This window comes from Poeciliopsis prolifica, unplaced genomic scaffold, assembly GCF_027474105.1.
Source record: "Poeciliopsis prolifica strain line A6 unplaced genomic scaffold, Auburn_PproV2 SCAFFOLD002, whole genome shotgun sequence".
Lineage (NCBI taxonomy): Eukaryota > Metazoa > Chordata > Actinopteri > Cyprinodontiformes > Poeciliidae > Poeciliopsis > Poeciliopsis prolifica.
In genome coordinates this window covers 19,535,081-19,551,621 of record NW_026562377.1, presented here as the reverse complement: position 1 = coordinate 19,551,621, position 16,541 = coordinate 19,535,081, and the positions used below count along the sequence as shown (strand labels likewise).

Below are 16,541 nucleotides of genomic sequence, written 5' to 3'. Positions count from 1 at the left end.
GGATGTTAAAGGGCTTCATACATGCTCAAAGCTGCACTTTCCATGTCCAACATGATCTGAATATAACCTTTGATAATTGCGCAAATGCTTCGTCGTGCCGTTTCTACGTTTAAAGCCGATCCATGAGACGCCAAAGAAAGTTACCAGAGTTCTGACTGGCTCCGTGGTCCGTCCCCTCCCCCATCTGTTGCTGCACACTGTCCGTCAGATGACTGAACAAACGGCGCCACGCTCACTTAAGCTTGCGTCTCTTTGGAAATATTTCCGGTTGCGATAAATACAAGCAGCGATGGTGTGAAAATGAGAAGAAGTGGCGCTCATCCCTCTTTTTCATTTCACACAGTTTGAACATTTCAGCTGATAAGCTGCAGGTGGCTGAGGGTTAAGCAGCCCAATGCAGGCGGGCGGCCCAAATAATTAATCAGCTCGTTCCTCTTTTTCTGCTTGTGTCATCCTGGAAAGAGAAGAGTAACAACATTTTTCAATAGTGTGGGCACTTTAGGTTTATTCACAAAATGTTTCTTTGTCTTCTTAAATGAAAGTAAGATAGATTGGTTTTTTTCATACAATTGAAATCATGTAAATACCACGAAACATCGCTATTTTTACTTTAGCTTAGCTCATCATGAAAATCTCATACATGCCAGGAACCACCGCATACATGCATGTTCATGAACACATGCGCACGCTCATCCACCTGCCTGTTCACACTTACATGGAGGGAGGAAGCCCTCCCAAACACTGAGCCCTGCTGAAAGCTTTTACGCTAATGACAGTGGCCGTATGTGTGTGTGTGTGGGTGTGTGTGACTGCGCTACTGCGGTTATTCATAATTCAATACACGGAGCACGTGCAGGACGAACACACCTTGGATTATGTGGACAACATTTCAGGACCTTGAATGTACGGTGTATATTTGGCGGTTGGAGTTTTAAACTTGCAGATTGAAATCCTTGCTCTGCAGTCCGGATTAGATTCAGATTCCATCACCTTTTTAAGCTGCTGTCATTACTAACATTTGTCTCCTTCCAAATCTATTCAGTGTGACATGATTTATGTGTCTGTTTTAAAAATATAAACCCTCACGCTCAAGAGGAAAGCACCTGAATGCTACTGAGCCGCAAACAGTCAAAAGGTTTCCTCGGGTTGTATAAAACCAAGAATATTGAAGCGTATTTTCACAGATCGACTTGAGTGTTGGGTGTTCATTTGTGCGCGTTACTGTCATCCCGTCCACTGCAGCTTTTCTCATTCTGTCTGCCCCTTTGCTTTTTATTTGCTTAGGTATTGATTGAGTGTGGTGCACCCTCTGAAGTAATAGTTGCTGAAAGCATTTACAGCCATCACTCAATTCATCCCGGGCTGTTTCGCACATCTCTCTTCCCACTGGTGAGACCAAAGGGATCTAGTTGGGTTTTTTTTTTTTTTTTTTCTTCTGCACTCAAATTCACATGTTAAAAAAGTACATCTTTGCATCAATTCTGCTCATATTACAGCACATCCCTGGGAGATTTAGATTAGCATTATTGTTTTATACTATAGTTTGTTTCTAATAGGAGATGGGACAGGCATCTCCCAAAAGGTAATACAGGAATAAAATAGAATATTAGCTTAGAAAAATATTTGATCTGTTTCAAGTCTACATTTTGTTGAAAGTGGCATGTTTGGAATGATTTATCATTGGTGGGAAATCTCTGGAAGGGCATTGAAGGTTTGTCTTTTACCATTTTATCTTTAGTTAGGAGTCTTTGTGGTTGAAGCACTTGTTGATTTTTAGCCTTTCTCCTCAGATTCTCCATGAGGTTAAAGTCGTGACTCTGCTAGGGCCTGTCCTTCATTGCTAAATCACTTCCAGAAACAAGTTGGTATACTTTAAGAGGCAAAATTATTCCAAAACAAATTAACTAGCGTCTTATTTATCTCTTTGTGTAATATCTTTAAAATACAGGCTCTCACCTTTAGACCTCCTGTCTAAAGCTGCTGAAAAAGAAAATATGCCCAGTCGCTGTTGTGAGTTTTGGAAATGGGTGATCGGATTGTTGCAATGGACGCAACCAATGATCAATGACCGACGTCACGTTTTCAGTCCGACATGGCACACGTGGAATCCCAGCTAAGTAGGCACTGGTAAAGGGATTGGTACCAGTACCTACTGGTACCACGTAACTGGGACCAGCAGTAGGCTACTCTGGTCAGCCTACTCGAGCTGACCCGAGTAGACACTCGTGAAAAAGGTCAATTAGTGAATTGATTTAGTTAAATGCGTTACCTTTTCTACAGTGTTCAAATTTCCTGATATAACTGAATATCCATGTCATGTTTTATGCTCTCAAGTATTTCTTTATAAAGTAGATAGCAGCCCTGTTATTTTATAACGATGTTTTTATCGCCTGTAGGGGCTGTGGCCATATTATTTCCCTCATCACTGTGCACACATCTACTGCTTATTGTGGTTTTGTGTAGGTGTGGTATGCATGAGGGTTGCTTTGTAATAATCTGTAAAACACATTAATTTAACCAAAATATTAATCTATGACTGTTCTTTCAATTGTAGCAACTTTTACACTAAAGAGGGTTGCTGCTGGCGCAGTCTGCTATAGATTAGGTGTTTACTTTCACTGGCTCTCAAAAATAGATCAAATTATTATTTTTTTATTCAGCAATAAAATTATCCAATATCTTTCACCAGCCTTTTTACATTAGTGTCTCTATTCCATGATGTTAAGCTTTATTTTTGAGTACTATTACATATGTGTGTGTGTATAAAGTAGGGGTTAGCACCAGCATGATGCACAGTAGACCAAACCCATTTCATTTCACTGGTGCTTGAGCGCATTCTTTAGGTGAAACTACCCATCTTAGGAAGTAATTCCCGAATCAAGTGTTGGCTGCCGTGCTTTCCTCCAACGCCGAGCCCCCAAGTCTGATTATAGACTCAGGGAAAAACAGTCAGGCATTTATCCAAGTCACTGATTATGTCATTTCAACAGGCTGCAAACACTCAGATGGGCTAGACAGCTCCGAAGGGGGGAGAATTATGAAGCTGGAGTGGAATAGAGGCTGTATGAAAAGGAAATGAAAATGGAGTAGTGCTGCATGTGTGATTAAACTGCCTGCCCGCCAAGCAAAAGGCCACGCTGCTGTGCGACACGGGCCCGGGACTTGGCCGTAATGAAAATGTGAAGGTGGTGGGGTTTGAACCCCCCGCCGAATGACGTGTATGAGCCTTCACGCTCACATTGTTGCATGTACATTATACGGCGCGCTTGTGTGCTCAGGCTGAATAGATTATTGGGGCCATGGAGAGAGACTGACAGATGGAAGCTGAGGCATAAACCAGAAAGGAACATTGCCGTGTTAGAATAAGCAAAAAAATAAATCAAATAAATCAAAAAACCCTCCCAAATTTAATCGAAAAAGAAAATTATTTTAAACCACTCAGTATGGTGTTTTTTTTTTTTTTCACTTTTACTCAAAGACAGGCAGCCACATAAATATTCAGCCCGGCAATTCAAATGGACAGACAGCGCTTTGGTCAGAGGAGGCGTGGGAACAACCTCCACAACGAGGGAGGGGGTTGTGATTAGTTTGCGGCTAGACACCCCAGCTGCACCCACTTCCATTCAGAAATAGGTTAAGAAGGACCTCAAGGGTCAAGGTTAGAGGGAGAGGGGGCCAAGGGGGTCATCATCGCGGCGTGGATCAGCGTGCAGCGGCGTGGATCTCACTGTTTGGCTTGTCTGAAAGCTGCCTCTGTGTTTGCTTATTTTATAAGCTGCTTCTTATTGCCTCGCTCCGGGGATGAGCAGAGTGGGGAGGAAGAAGGGGAATCTGAACCCCCTCCAGTCAGCCCTTTGGCCAGTCTCCATTCGGCCCAGAGCCAGAATCGTCCCAGAAATCAGTCCCCTCAGCCCAGTCGAGCCCACGGTCAAACACCCTCCACACCGAACGCGGTCAAACCAAGTCAGACGCTTTGACAGCCCCTCTTGTCTGTCTCAGTCTGCTGCCTTCTGTAATTTAACATGTCGGCTCAGGGTTCATCGCCTGTGCACGCCTCCGACAGACATGTAGCTCTTTCATTACATGCATCACTTTTGAGTGCTTTGACTGGATCTTTCGTTTGAAAAAACATTAAAAAATTGTTCAAATCAATTTACTGGCATTTCATTGCATGCTAATTTGCAGACAACAGAATAAGACGGGGATTTAAAACATGGTAGAATAATCCAACAGTTGGAAAACCAGAGATAAATTAAACTGATCCAAGACATGGTTGCAAATGTGAGGTTTGCAACCACACATTTACAACCATATTTTAACAGATAGGGGGCGAGATTGTTTTTTGCACTTTGACTGTTCTGCTTCTCATTTTGGTGTTTTGCTCGCCTGATGGCAGCACTTCAAAACTCCTTCTGCGACGCTAAAACGTGTCATGGAAAGAGGGTAGAGATACTCCAGTGACCTTCTCATTGCCCCACACTTTCCTCCGCAGTGTCCTCTTGTCTGCCATGTTGCACAAGGAACTCCACATGTTAATGCATTGCTTCAACACGCTGCCAACCACAGCCCTGCAGAAGGTTGTGAGGCTCGTTGCAAATGATCGTTTCGGTTTCCTCAGGAGGTTCAGTTCCTCCAGGGTGAATTTCAGAATCCCGTTGGTGTTCTTTAACCACATCAGATCACTGGAGGTTGATAATCTTACGGATCTTTTATTGGCCTTGACTGGTGATCAATGGAAAAACTGTTTCTTTGTTTTGTTTTTTCACCTAGTTTGTAAATGCACCATGCATAAGCATGAGTTAACAAGTGACTTTGACAATAACTCTCTTCAGTGCAGAACCTAACTAAAAGTTAGGCTTATTTTGTAAAAATGAGGTTTTTCAAAATAAACCTAGAGGAAGCAGAGAAAAGCAACTCATTGAAAGGAAATGATTTAATGTGACATGTTGAGACATATCTATGGCTTTGGCTGTGTGACACCAGAACGACTTTTACACAAAGACGCTTCGTCTTATCCTTTCAATCTCAGCTTTTCAAATGTCATCAATCTTTTGAAATTGTCTGATTTAATGTTATGTTTCACTTTGTACAGGGATTGGTAACACTAACTATGCTAACCAGTAAGCCCGGTTATCATTTCGTCTTCCCAAACCCTCTTCTAGAGTGACTTTTCTTGTGATATTGCAAATCTGCTCCCACTACAAATATTGACTTCCCCCTTATAGCACAAGGGTAGTAAAAGGTGTTTCAAACTGTTTTTATATGCTCCTGTCTTAGCGTTGTTAAAGAGAGCTGCAGGTAAAAGCTTTATGAAACCCACAGATTGGAAATCTGCCGCAAAAGTCTGATCAGGGCGGTTCAAATATCTGTTTTCTGTGCTCTGTAGTTGTTGGTGCTGAGGGTTTTGTGCTCGGGTTTTCTTCAGTTCAATCATCGATCTGTTTTGTTTTGTCCATGTCAAGGACAAAAAAAAAAAAAGTGATCAGTGATCTGAAATTGGCTTAGTTGTTTCTCCAGCGTGTGTTTCACATAGTCTTAATAAAATCACTCAGCGACTCCTTTTAGGTGAAATCTAGTTGGTTCTTCCATCAAATCATTCAGCTGCTGAGCCTGAGAGTTGACGCCCACTACGCACACTGCGTTTGAGAATCAACAGCCCTTTAAGAGGAGGGACGCCCCGCTCGAGGGGAGGAGAGGAGAACGACGGGTTGTGGAAACGTGAGGAAGGGAAACGGAGGAGAGAAATGTGGAGGAGCTCAGGCACCAAGCTAACACGCACAGCAGTTGCCTGCTTTCATTCTCCACCATGGACTTATGCTTCATTAGAGCGTCTGAAAGAAGGACCCTCTTTCCCTCATCACCTCAATAGACCAGTCCCCCTTCTCCTGGACAGCCTGGAGGGTTCCCCCTCTACAAAAACCCACCTCCCTCGTCCTCGTTTCCCCGCACGTTTCTGCCCCCGTCTTCTAATCATCTCAACTCGCTCTGAAATCAAGCTTAGTAACAGCAGTTTTGTGAGCCCCTCTGGTCCAAATAAAAAAAATAAAAATCCCTAACCCTCCTGCTCTCTCCACCACCGCCACCCCTGCTGCCACCGCCCCCTCCTCCTATCATCATCCAATCCCCACAGGCTCCCCTTCTCCGCTCATTCACTCACCTTGGTCAGATACAACTCCCACCCACTGCTTAAATCCCTATCAGCATGTCAAGTAAATGTCTGCCCAGCTGGGGTTGACACACATGCACACCCACGCACTCACGCACACACACTCATGCTAAAATATAAATGCACTACACACACAATCTTTTGCTTGCTTCTGGGGTTTAGCCTTCCTCCCTGCTGACCCTTTTCACCCCTGTTTTGCTCTCTTCCCCTTCTTGCCGTCTCTCCTTCCCCCTCCTGCTCTCCTCAGGCAATGATCTGACAGGATGGTTTCGTTAGCTGACTATATCTGCAAGAGGTTTATCGCAGCGCTCCTTCTGCTACCTTCCTGTTTTGCTTTTCAAAATTAAAGTGACTTTCTCCATAAAACAAACCTGCTCTGCACCCAGGGCTGTGCTCAGGTTTACATTTGATTAAAATCTTTTTAAATGTCTTTTTTTTAATGTGAGTACTGAATGCAAATTTTTTTTAAAAAAGTGATATTCTTTTGTATTTAGACTGTTTTATCTGCCATTTATGGAAGGGTAGCAAAAGGACAGCTGCTGTTGAAAGAAAAACATTAAAATTAGCATTTGTAGTTTTCCACTAATAATTCAGGAGATGTGAAAGGAGCTGCTCTGGTGAGATTAGATTAAAATCCAATTTTTAAGCCTGCATCCAAAATGTTATGTGCCGTGAAAAACTAAAACTACACGTTGCGTGGAATGTGGACATTTTGTTGGCAGCATGATTTTCTGAGGATGTTTTTCTTCGGCGTTCAAGGCAGCAGATCTGCACTGGAAAGAGTTCAATATGATGCAATCCTGGAAGAGAACCTTTTAAAAGCTTTAGATGAGGACAGGAGGAACACTTTCCCTAAACTCGCAGCCAGAGCAACAATGAAATCAGAGCTTACTGCTCAGTAAGCAACACCCAGATTGAAGTCTGATTGAAATCTGGCAACAATACTAAATTGATGCTGATGTGACTGAACGAACTGGTATTTTGCAAAGAAGAAGGGGCCAAAATTCCAGTTTGTAGGTGTGAAAAGTTGGTGGAAACATACGGCAATTCAATTTATATCTTGAAGTTCAAGGAAGAGTATATTCCGGGGGGGGGTTCTGAATATAAAACACGCCACACTTTCACGTTTTTAGTTTGCAAAACATGTTAGAAAACATGATTCGTTTTCCTTCAGTGTTGCAAATATAGGCTACGTTTTTTCGTTCAAGTCGTGAAAATCCTCATAAAAATACATCAAAATATGTAGTTATGACGCGGTAAAACTTCAAAATGTTCAGTGGTTTTGCAATGTGCTGAATAAGTACAATATAGTAAAAAGACAAGAGGCCTATTGATAGGTTAGCAACATTATTTTAGATTTTATTAGAAATAAAAGAAAACTCTCTTCCTTCCACTTCACTTCCTAGTGAAACACTAGGAGTCTGACTGTTGTATTGTGTTACTGGTCTGTGCGTTAAAAATCAGAATTGTGTTTTACAGTCACCCAGGAAACTGTTTCATAATGTCAACAAATACTATTGCTCTGTTTTCTAATTTATGTTTATTATAAAACCTATTGATCGTTTACTCACGTCTATAAATTTTAAAATCCCCATATGCGAAATACTTTCATACTTATTAAAATTACATTTACAATCCACAGAGGAAAGGTTTTACTGTTTCTGTACACATAAACATACATACTATAAGATTCTGTGCATAAAGACATTTCTTCATGCATATTCAATTTTGATGGGGTTTTTTGATTTGTTTTTTCTTTCAGCATCATGCCACAACATTCTGCTTCAGGACTCATTGTTTTTTATTTGTTTGTTTGTTTTACTATGAGTGTGTTTGCAGTTCATATACTTTATTTCTATTTCTACCATAAGGAAGGCCCATTGTGACGGAGCCTCCTCCGGAGTAGATAAGGCGCACCGTCTCTCCTGATTCTTCTGAGGAAAAAGTGACGGTTTCTCCACTCTTAGCAGCCATCCCCTCCAGCGCGCCCTCCTTACAACCGTTCCTTTACTTTTTTGAGGACAGTGATGAGCTCAAAGCGTTCTCAGCAGCACTTCTGTCAACATGCCACCATCGCTATGTAAATGTATTCAGATGCATTCTCTGCCCTCTGCAAACCATCATGCCTGTGTGGATGTGGCAGCTGTAGGTACATCCCTCCCACCCCCCGGCTCTTCTCCTCCACCACCCCATCTCTCCACCCATTTTGGTTACACATAGCGAAAATAGCAGCACGTCCGGTGACGCATACTGCGAGGTGAACCCCCACTGATGTGTCTGAGAAACCCCTATTAAATCCTTTGTTTAACAAACGTGCGTTTTCTTTTTCTCGCCTTTAGCCGTGTGGACCCCTTTTGTCGCTTTTGCTTTTTCGTCAGGCACTCAGCGGACAGCATCGGAACAGCGAGAGTGGGGTCCTTGCTGCGTATGCATGGCGAGAGGGGAAAGGGAGGGGAGACTCGGGGAGACGTGCATGCACATTTTCATCTGAGTGGGTGCTCCTCGCTGCGGCTCGACACGCCGCACATACCGCGATGCTCCCTGAGTGCATCCTCATTACACTCACACACACATTATGCACACAAGGAAGCTGTGCTGCTCTGCTCTGCCTCCTCTCTAACATTGTGAACTTGTCTCAAGTTCATTGCCATTCGTTTCACTGTCATCTCAGAAGCCCTGGGAGACTGACTAAGTCTCCAGCACAGGGTTCTCAAGCAGGGCCGTGTTGGTCACACACACGTGCGCACACACAAGCACATGCTTGTGCTCGCAACAAAGCTATTGTTTCACCTGCAGGATGACTGTGGTCCTCTGGGTAAACATGTGTGCTGACTGTGTCAGAGGACACGGGGACAAGGAGCAGTTTGTCAGTGACCGGGTTGTGCTGCACTCAGCAGCAGCCAAGTTCCCTCTCCTCTGCACTTGGCCGAGTTATTTTGGTCGAATGACAACAATATTCACACTTGGTTTAACTACGATTTGCACGGCAAATTATTCATATTTCACTCTTCAAAGTTCATCGTGTTTTATTTTTATTTTGTGTAAAAAAGACCGACACAGAGCGGAGCACAGCAGTGAAGCTGAAGGAAAAGGTCAGATGAGATCAAAATGGCCCACAACCAAAATACCAATGCAGCACTCTACTTCACCCTATACGTCATCTTCCCTACTGGCGGAGGCAGCATCAGGCTGAGGGGATGCTTAACTTCAGGAGAGACTGGGAAATACAGAGCGAAATACAGGGGGATCCTAGAAGAAAACCTCAAAAACATGCTGTAATCAACCATTATGTTTAAAAACCTAACCTTTATATCAAATAAGTAAAAATTTCAAAGCTTTGCAATAAGAGAAGATGGAAGACAAGGGGGTTTAGATGTTCTGCTCAGTTAATTTTTTTTAAATACTAAAAGCCCCTAAAGATGTGGCTGATTCACTGAATATCCAGATCTAAATCCATCTGAGAACCAAGATAAAATGAACAAACATTGTGGAAACCTACCCTGAAAAACTTGAAGTGGGGAAAATAGTTCTAGAAAGTACACTGACCTAGCAGAACTTAGCATCACTTTTCAGATTTTACTTGTAAAAAAAAGAAGCTGAAAACCTTAAAATCAGCTTAAAGTGTTAATGACAAAACATGATAAATGACGAAGACTTTTCCAAGGCTCTGCATTTTATAATAAATAAAACCGTTTCTTCTCCCTTATTCATTCTCCTGTTTTTTGGGGGGTTTTTTCCTCCACGTTCTCCTTCTGTCCCAAGAAAACCAGGCTCTGCAGTTTGCTTAGCCGAGTCCATAAAGAGGTGTTTTAAAAAGCCGTGTTAACACACCAACAAAGCTTTAAATGCAACCCCCCTCTGTGAAGGGGAGGTTCCCACAGGCGTGGCGCTCCACCGCCGGGCCTCCACCCGGCCTCTTATTCAACCTCTCTGCACAGTCACGGTCGCTTATGGTAGGTGGAAGGAGGAGGTGGGGGGGAGAGAAAAATCTCACAATTGAGCCTAGGTCTGATCCAATGACATGTTTTTTTAATGAGGTGGCTCTATGTCTTTGTTTGGGCACCAAATTCAAGTCCAGACCTGAGCAAGTGCTGCTGAATAAGATGCAAGTCCAGAGCCAGGCACAACTCTGCACACACACACTAGAAAGCACAAAGGCCCCAGTGTCTGCCGTCCCAATGAATGGCCCTTTACTTCACGCCACTCTTTAAAGAAACATCCGTGGCTCTTCTAACACTTGCTTTAATTAGCGTTCGCAAAGGACAGTTTTTAATGCAGCGTTTCTCGTCCTTCGTGTCGAAGGCAAAGCCTGAAACTCGTTTTAGGGTTGAGACATTTTTCTGTTTCATTTTCACCAGTTCTGCTCATCTTTTGCAGAAAACGCCACACCGTGCGCCACAGGTACAGCTGCACGTGTCATATGGTCTGTATACGTCTGAGTGCGGAGCAGGTGCTCCGCCGGTGTGAATGTTTCAGGGCGAGGACCGTCATTAAACTGTCCGCCTGCATCACCGGACTCAAACATCACCCTGTTTGCTGCGCTTCTCGCTCGGCCCACACGCACGCACGCACGTGCACAGTTTTACCTGGCAATTGGCCAGGATTCAAATGGATGAAGCATACAGTCTGTCTCCTCACATTCAAATCAAAACCACTCCACGATTTTAAAGGTTGATGTCAGCCTCTGCTGACGTCCGTACATGTCAGGCCTGCTGCCTGTGGCTAACCTTTTCGTTGTGTTATCTGATATAATCCTGAAGTCACACTGTTGAGATTTTCTTCCGGTTCTGTCCGTCTGTTCAGATATTTGTGCAGGAAATCTTTCACACGAAAAGGGAATCTAACGAAAAGATTTGTCAGTACAGTGCTGCTCATAGGCATTCCTTCTTCCTGTCACAAATAGAAACGTGAATTGAGCTTTTTTGGGGTTTTGTTTGATAGACCAACACAAATCGGTACATAGTTGTGAAGTGTAAAAGAAATGAGACATGGTTTCGCTAAGCCTTGCCGTTGCGTTCTCATCTCCCTTCAGTCCTCCATTTGGGCTTTCTTACATCGAACTGGATTTCTCAAAAGATGCGGGTCCAGACCGTTTGTACGAAGCAAAGCGTAGAACAAGGGACAGTGACAGTGGAGGGTGTCTGAAGTCGAATCCACTGCTTTTTTTTCTTGCAAAATGACTACTCTTATGGAGGAGTTTCAGGAAGAGAAAAAAAAAAAGTCAAAAGAAGAGTCTCTTACAGTTTGTCACAGGCCATGTAGGATACGTGGCCCGCTGTGAAACTCAGTGTTGGCAGCATCGTGCTGTGGAAACGGGTCTTGAGTCGAGAGAAAAATGGAAGTCTAAAAGGCGAAAGGTTCCCCTTCCAGCACAATAGTGACCTTAAATCTCCCGTGGAGTGTTAAAGGTCAAACCATGTTAAAGTTTGGCAATGGCCCAGTCAAAGTTCAAACTTTATCAAATTGAGAAAAAAATGCTGACAGATGCTTTTTATCCAGCCGGCTCCTGAGCTGTTTCACAAAGAAGAGCGTTTCAAATCAGATGCTCTAATCAGAAGTTTTAATAAGTGTTGACTCAGTTGAAAGCACACCAAACTTTTCCATTTTATTTGTAAGATAATTCAAAAAATAAAACCACATTATCATTATTATTTATTGATTTTTTTTTTTTTTTTTTTGCTTATTGCAGAATTATGAACTACTTTGCGTTGGCCTGTCATATGACATTTTTTGGCTCTTTGATCAAAGACGGCAAATCCCTCAACAATGTCAAGGCATTTGCATAAAAAGCAAATTTTAAGGTTTAAACAAAGAATTAAGGACAGAATTGGGCTCCCACAACATAAAACAATAATGCGATGAGTTGATTTACCAGCCAGGCGGTTGAAGCGCTCTTATGACCTCTCATTCAGTCAGACTAAAGCTTGTGAGCGCCCGGAGAGGTTCTGGTTTGTGGTGAAAGGAAATTAGCATGCAGATTAGCAGACATGCAGCTCTGTGGATCAAATACATATAGTCAAAATGAAGAAGTAGACTGGAGTGGGTGGTAAGAGCCTCTCGTTCACCTCTGTGCCCACCACCACCACCGCCATTCCCGCTCCTCTTCAATGCCTAGTTCCACATGTCCTGTCCCAAACCTTAATGGGACGTCAGACGGACAGCATCGGCTGAATCGAGCAGAAAGAGCAGCCTCAGAGCCCCCTCATTTAAAAAAGCAACCCCCCACGCATCTCTTCCTTCCTTCGCACTGCTAGCACCCACAAGCAGCCCCCCCTACCCCCCTTTCCGTTCTCTGGACTATTCACGGGGTGCCAGACACTCTCTGCATAAATTATCCTCGTCTCCCTGGCGTCTCGTCAGCCTGGTCCGTAGGTGTGCCATCTTTCCGGGATGCTGTCACCTCTGTTTTTTTTTGTTGTTGTTTTGTTTTGTTTTTTTCCCACCACCTTCAAGTGTATCCCAACAACTAAAAAAAAAAAAAAAAAAAAAAAACACTCTCACTACCTCTTCTGCATGCATCAAGCTTTTGTCACTCGTTCACTTCCATCGCTTCTTCCAACTCCCCCGTCTCTCCCGGCTCACCTGCTTTACATTCGCCGCGTCACTTCAACCTTCTCTTCGCATACCGTTGGCATTTTTTTTTCGACACCTAAACAAACCCTCTTCGTTCTCAGGCAGGATATTGTTTACATCTGTCTCGGCGTACGCTGACAGAGCCCCTCCAGGCCTCACAGATGTTGCAATAATACGGGGGGATTAGCGGGCTTAACACTCCGGCTTATTTAGCGAGTTTTCCCGATGGCTTGGCAGCCTCTGATTTTGACCTTTTGTTCCTTGTTTCATTTAGCTGAGATCTCTTTGATTTGGGATTTTTTTTCTCTCCCCCTCACTTTCTCTCTGTTACAAGCATTCTGATGTCGTTTTAGTTGTGCTTCAGGCTATTTTACGCTGCAAAATCTAAATTTGGGTTACCACAGAGACACAACCCTTATCATATGTTACATTTTTTTCCTTCTTAATCATATAGTGATCTCAATTTTTAAATATCCGCCTTACAGAATTAGTTTTCTTGGTCTCCATCCTGGCTAAAACGACCGTATCACGCTGTTGGCTTGCATGTTATTGACTCAGTTGAACCTCCTTGTTCTCCTCCACTCCTCCCTCTAACTCAGCTCTAAAAGATAATTAGATGTTCCTCTCAGACTCAGCACCTCTGCTATGTCTGTCTGCGTCATGCCGCACGGTTGAGTCCTATTTTATGACGAGGCAAATCTGGCATCTGTGTGTGTGTGTGTGTGGGAAGAGAGGGGTGTGGGGTCAATTTATTTTTGTCTGGATCCTAATCCCAGAGGTGATATTAGTCTGGTAGACGGTTGAACCGGCCCTCCCTCCCCGAAAGCACCCAGTTTTCTGCATGCGAGTGCACGCCAGCGCCCGCAGCCATCGGGGTCAGGAAAGAAGCCCAGACAGGGCTCTGCTCTGACCTTTAACCCCTGGCTGTCTGCTAGCTCCAGGTCGCACACGGCATTGATGCAGACAGCTGACAGAGGCACAAACAAACGTACCAGCGCACCCCTCCTCCTGCCGTTAACTTGAACAGTTTTATGTGTCTGGAGCGATGACACGCTCCCGGCTGGCAGACGCACGCGCAGAGTTGTTATGATACATGCTCAGAAATTGCACGGTCTCATGTTTGAAAAGTACACCAATCTGCTCATGCATTTGTGTAAGAAATCCTCTCAGTGTTTGGAAAGAACCTTGAGATCTACAAAGTTTCTAGGATTTCAAAATTGATCAATGTTTTTTTCTCTCTCTCCATATTTGGTGTATTTGCAGATGCAGTCGGTGAAAGGCCACCATGAGGATTAACAATGGGCCCTTTCTCAACATTGGGCCTGAAAAAATAAGATGGCACACATGCCTCCTTTAGCTAGCTACACAGTTAGCCTGCTCCAGCTTCCCACCTACCTGATCAGTTTGCTGCACCGTTTGGGGCAGATAATCCATGTCTTGTCCTTAAGACATCAGGTAAAAAGGAGCCGCTTCTGAAGGTGAGTTTAATCATTTAATTTTTTTCTATGTTGTGTTGTCTTTCATTCTGCAGATTTGTCTGTAGCTTGCAGTCCGTCATGTTTAAAATCGTGCAATAAGACTTTGCTAATAATAAAATTTGCATTTCTATTTTATTTTTTCCCCCACCCTAAAAACAGCATTTACAGATACAGCTCCCGGCACTTTTAAAGGCTGATAGAGATAAGTAAAAGGCCTGAAAATAATTTCTTTTTTTGCAGCAGCACAATCGCACATTTAAAAAAATGCTGCTATTTTTATTGAGGTTTAGAGATTTTATTTCACCTCTTTTACCAGCCTCTTCCCAGTTACAGGATCAACTTTGGTCCTTTTTCATCCTTCTTTGTCACTGTTTCAGTTCTTTCCATTATTCCTCTGACTCCAGATGTGGCAGGTTAACCCAGCTGGTTATTTTAATGTGGTTATTTCCTGCCTTACTTGGTTTATTCTCTTCTCTCTCCCATTTCAAGATTGGCATAAAATTACTCAGATCAAAATGATGAAATGATATTTGGACTTTTAGAAACAATGCTTATGTTAGGTCTATTTAGTGAAGAATGTTGTGCTTTGGATTTTGTAAGAGGAAAACAATTTATTTCTTTTTTTTTTGTCAAAATATTTCTTTTGAATTTAAATTTTTTCTTTCTTGTTTTTAGTGTGAGATTATGCTACTGCAAGAAAAGGTAACATTTATTCCACGTCATTACCAATAGTTATAAATGAGTGCTGTGTAATATTTGTGATTGTGAGATGAGTAAGATTTTCTTGAACCACAGTTTACTGTTATAATATTCTGAAATTTTTAATAAAACTGATAAAAATGTGAAATAACAAACCTGCTGCCTCCTTTGTTTGTTTTTTGGTTTTTTCTTTATTCTTCAAATGTTTCTTTGTATCCAGGAAATACGTTTCCTGGAATGCATGTTCAAAATTAATTTTCTTGTTCCACTCCAATATTCTTCTTTATGTTTGACAGAAAGTGAGGTGCTTATGTAACAAGTTCTTTCCCCTTTTTAATATACAGCCTCGTTTTTCTGCTTTAGTTTATTGTGCTTTGAAGAAATATGACCTGGAAGGCAATTTGTTTCTGGTGTTTTAACATGATTAATTACCAGAATAATGTCTCGTTTTCGAAAAAAACCCACCCAGTTTCAGTACATGAAGGTGTTAGAAATGATATTTCCTGATATTCCAGTAGAGTGGGACGTTGTGGGAGAACAGTCAAACCACAGTGGCCTTCATCTGTGGTGTCAATTATGCGTCTTTGTATGTGAGCAGCGGGGGCGTTAAAACGAGTTGCTGGAGCTGAAGGAAAGTTTGAACAAAGATGCACATTCATTACCACACACACACACACACACACACACTGATTCTAGGTTTTTGTGGGAATCACACCCCCTTTTGTTTTCCCCTCCCAACAGCCAGTGGAGGCGATGCCCCAGTGCCCCCAGTGTGCTCCACTGCTTCAGCTGAAATGGACTCATCCATCCCTCCCCTTCGCTATCCCCAGCAACACTGTCCCCTCTCTCAGTCCAGGCGCCCCCGCCCCACTGGTCCTGACCTGAAATCATAGCACCAGGCAAGCTATAGCCTCCGTGGTCAAGCTGGCATAAAAAGCAGACCTGTATGAGTGCACTGTGGCCCCCGAAAGAAAGCAAGATTATCCCATTCTGTGTGTCCAGTCACCAGTGCAGTATTGACCACGGCGGGCCACCCAGGGAGCGTCCAGCCAGCCGTGAGATGGCCTGATATACATGCTTACTGGCCGTGCCAGATTCCCCCACTCTCACTGGAGAGAAGCCCCGTTTGCTGGACGCTCCCTGACGCCACAGAGTGACCAGCCACACACACACACACGTACACACACATCTCAGCTCCCCCTCTGTACAGTAAAAGACATTGCTATCAGGTCGTTTTCTGTGTCCTGTGAGGCGAGGCGGAGGTCAGAGGGAAGGTGGAAAACCTCTTTAATGGTGGGAATGATACCATAACACCTATAGATAGAGTTACGGATCATGTCACATAAACTGTATACTGTGTACCAGTCTGACAGCAGGGTTCACTCCGTCCAGATGAGACAAGCGGAAAACAGCGGCCTTTGTTGAAGCATTTGTCTTTACATCACACCGCTTTAAAGTTCATGTTAAGATAATTATAAGGAATAAAACTAGTTTTTTTTTTTATCGTAAAACTAATCACTCCGATTGATTTAATCGAAAAGATCCGACCACACAGCCCAGGCATTGTTTATTTCCAGCCAGTCGCAGCGTATTTATGGTAAATCCTGCGGCTGTGAGAGCAGCCC

The 16,541-nt window shown here is 43.2% G+C and overlaps 1 long non-coding RNA gene across 4 annotated transcripts in view; it reads left to right on the top strand.

The window, feature by feature from the left end:
- The window catches only part of LOC129372706 (uncharacterized), a 49,888-nt gene extending 34,817 nt beyond the window's left edge, over positions 1-15,071 (top strand). For all 4 annotated transcript variants that reach the window (XR_008607281.1, XR_008607279.1, XR_008607278.1 and 1 more), the window contains exon 4: positions 14,003-15,071. This is a non-coding gene — a long non-coding RNA (uncharacterized LOC129372706). The remainder of the gene's footprint in view (positions 1-14,002) is intronic.
- The last annotated feature ends 1,470 nt before the right edge of the window (positions 15,072-16,541 follow it).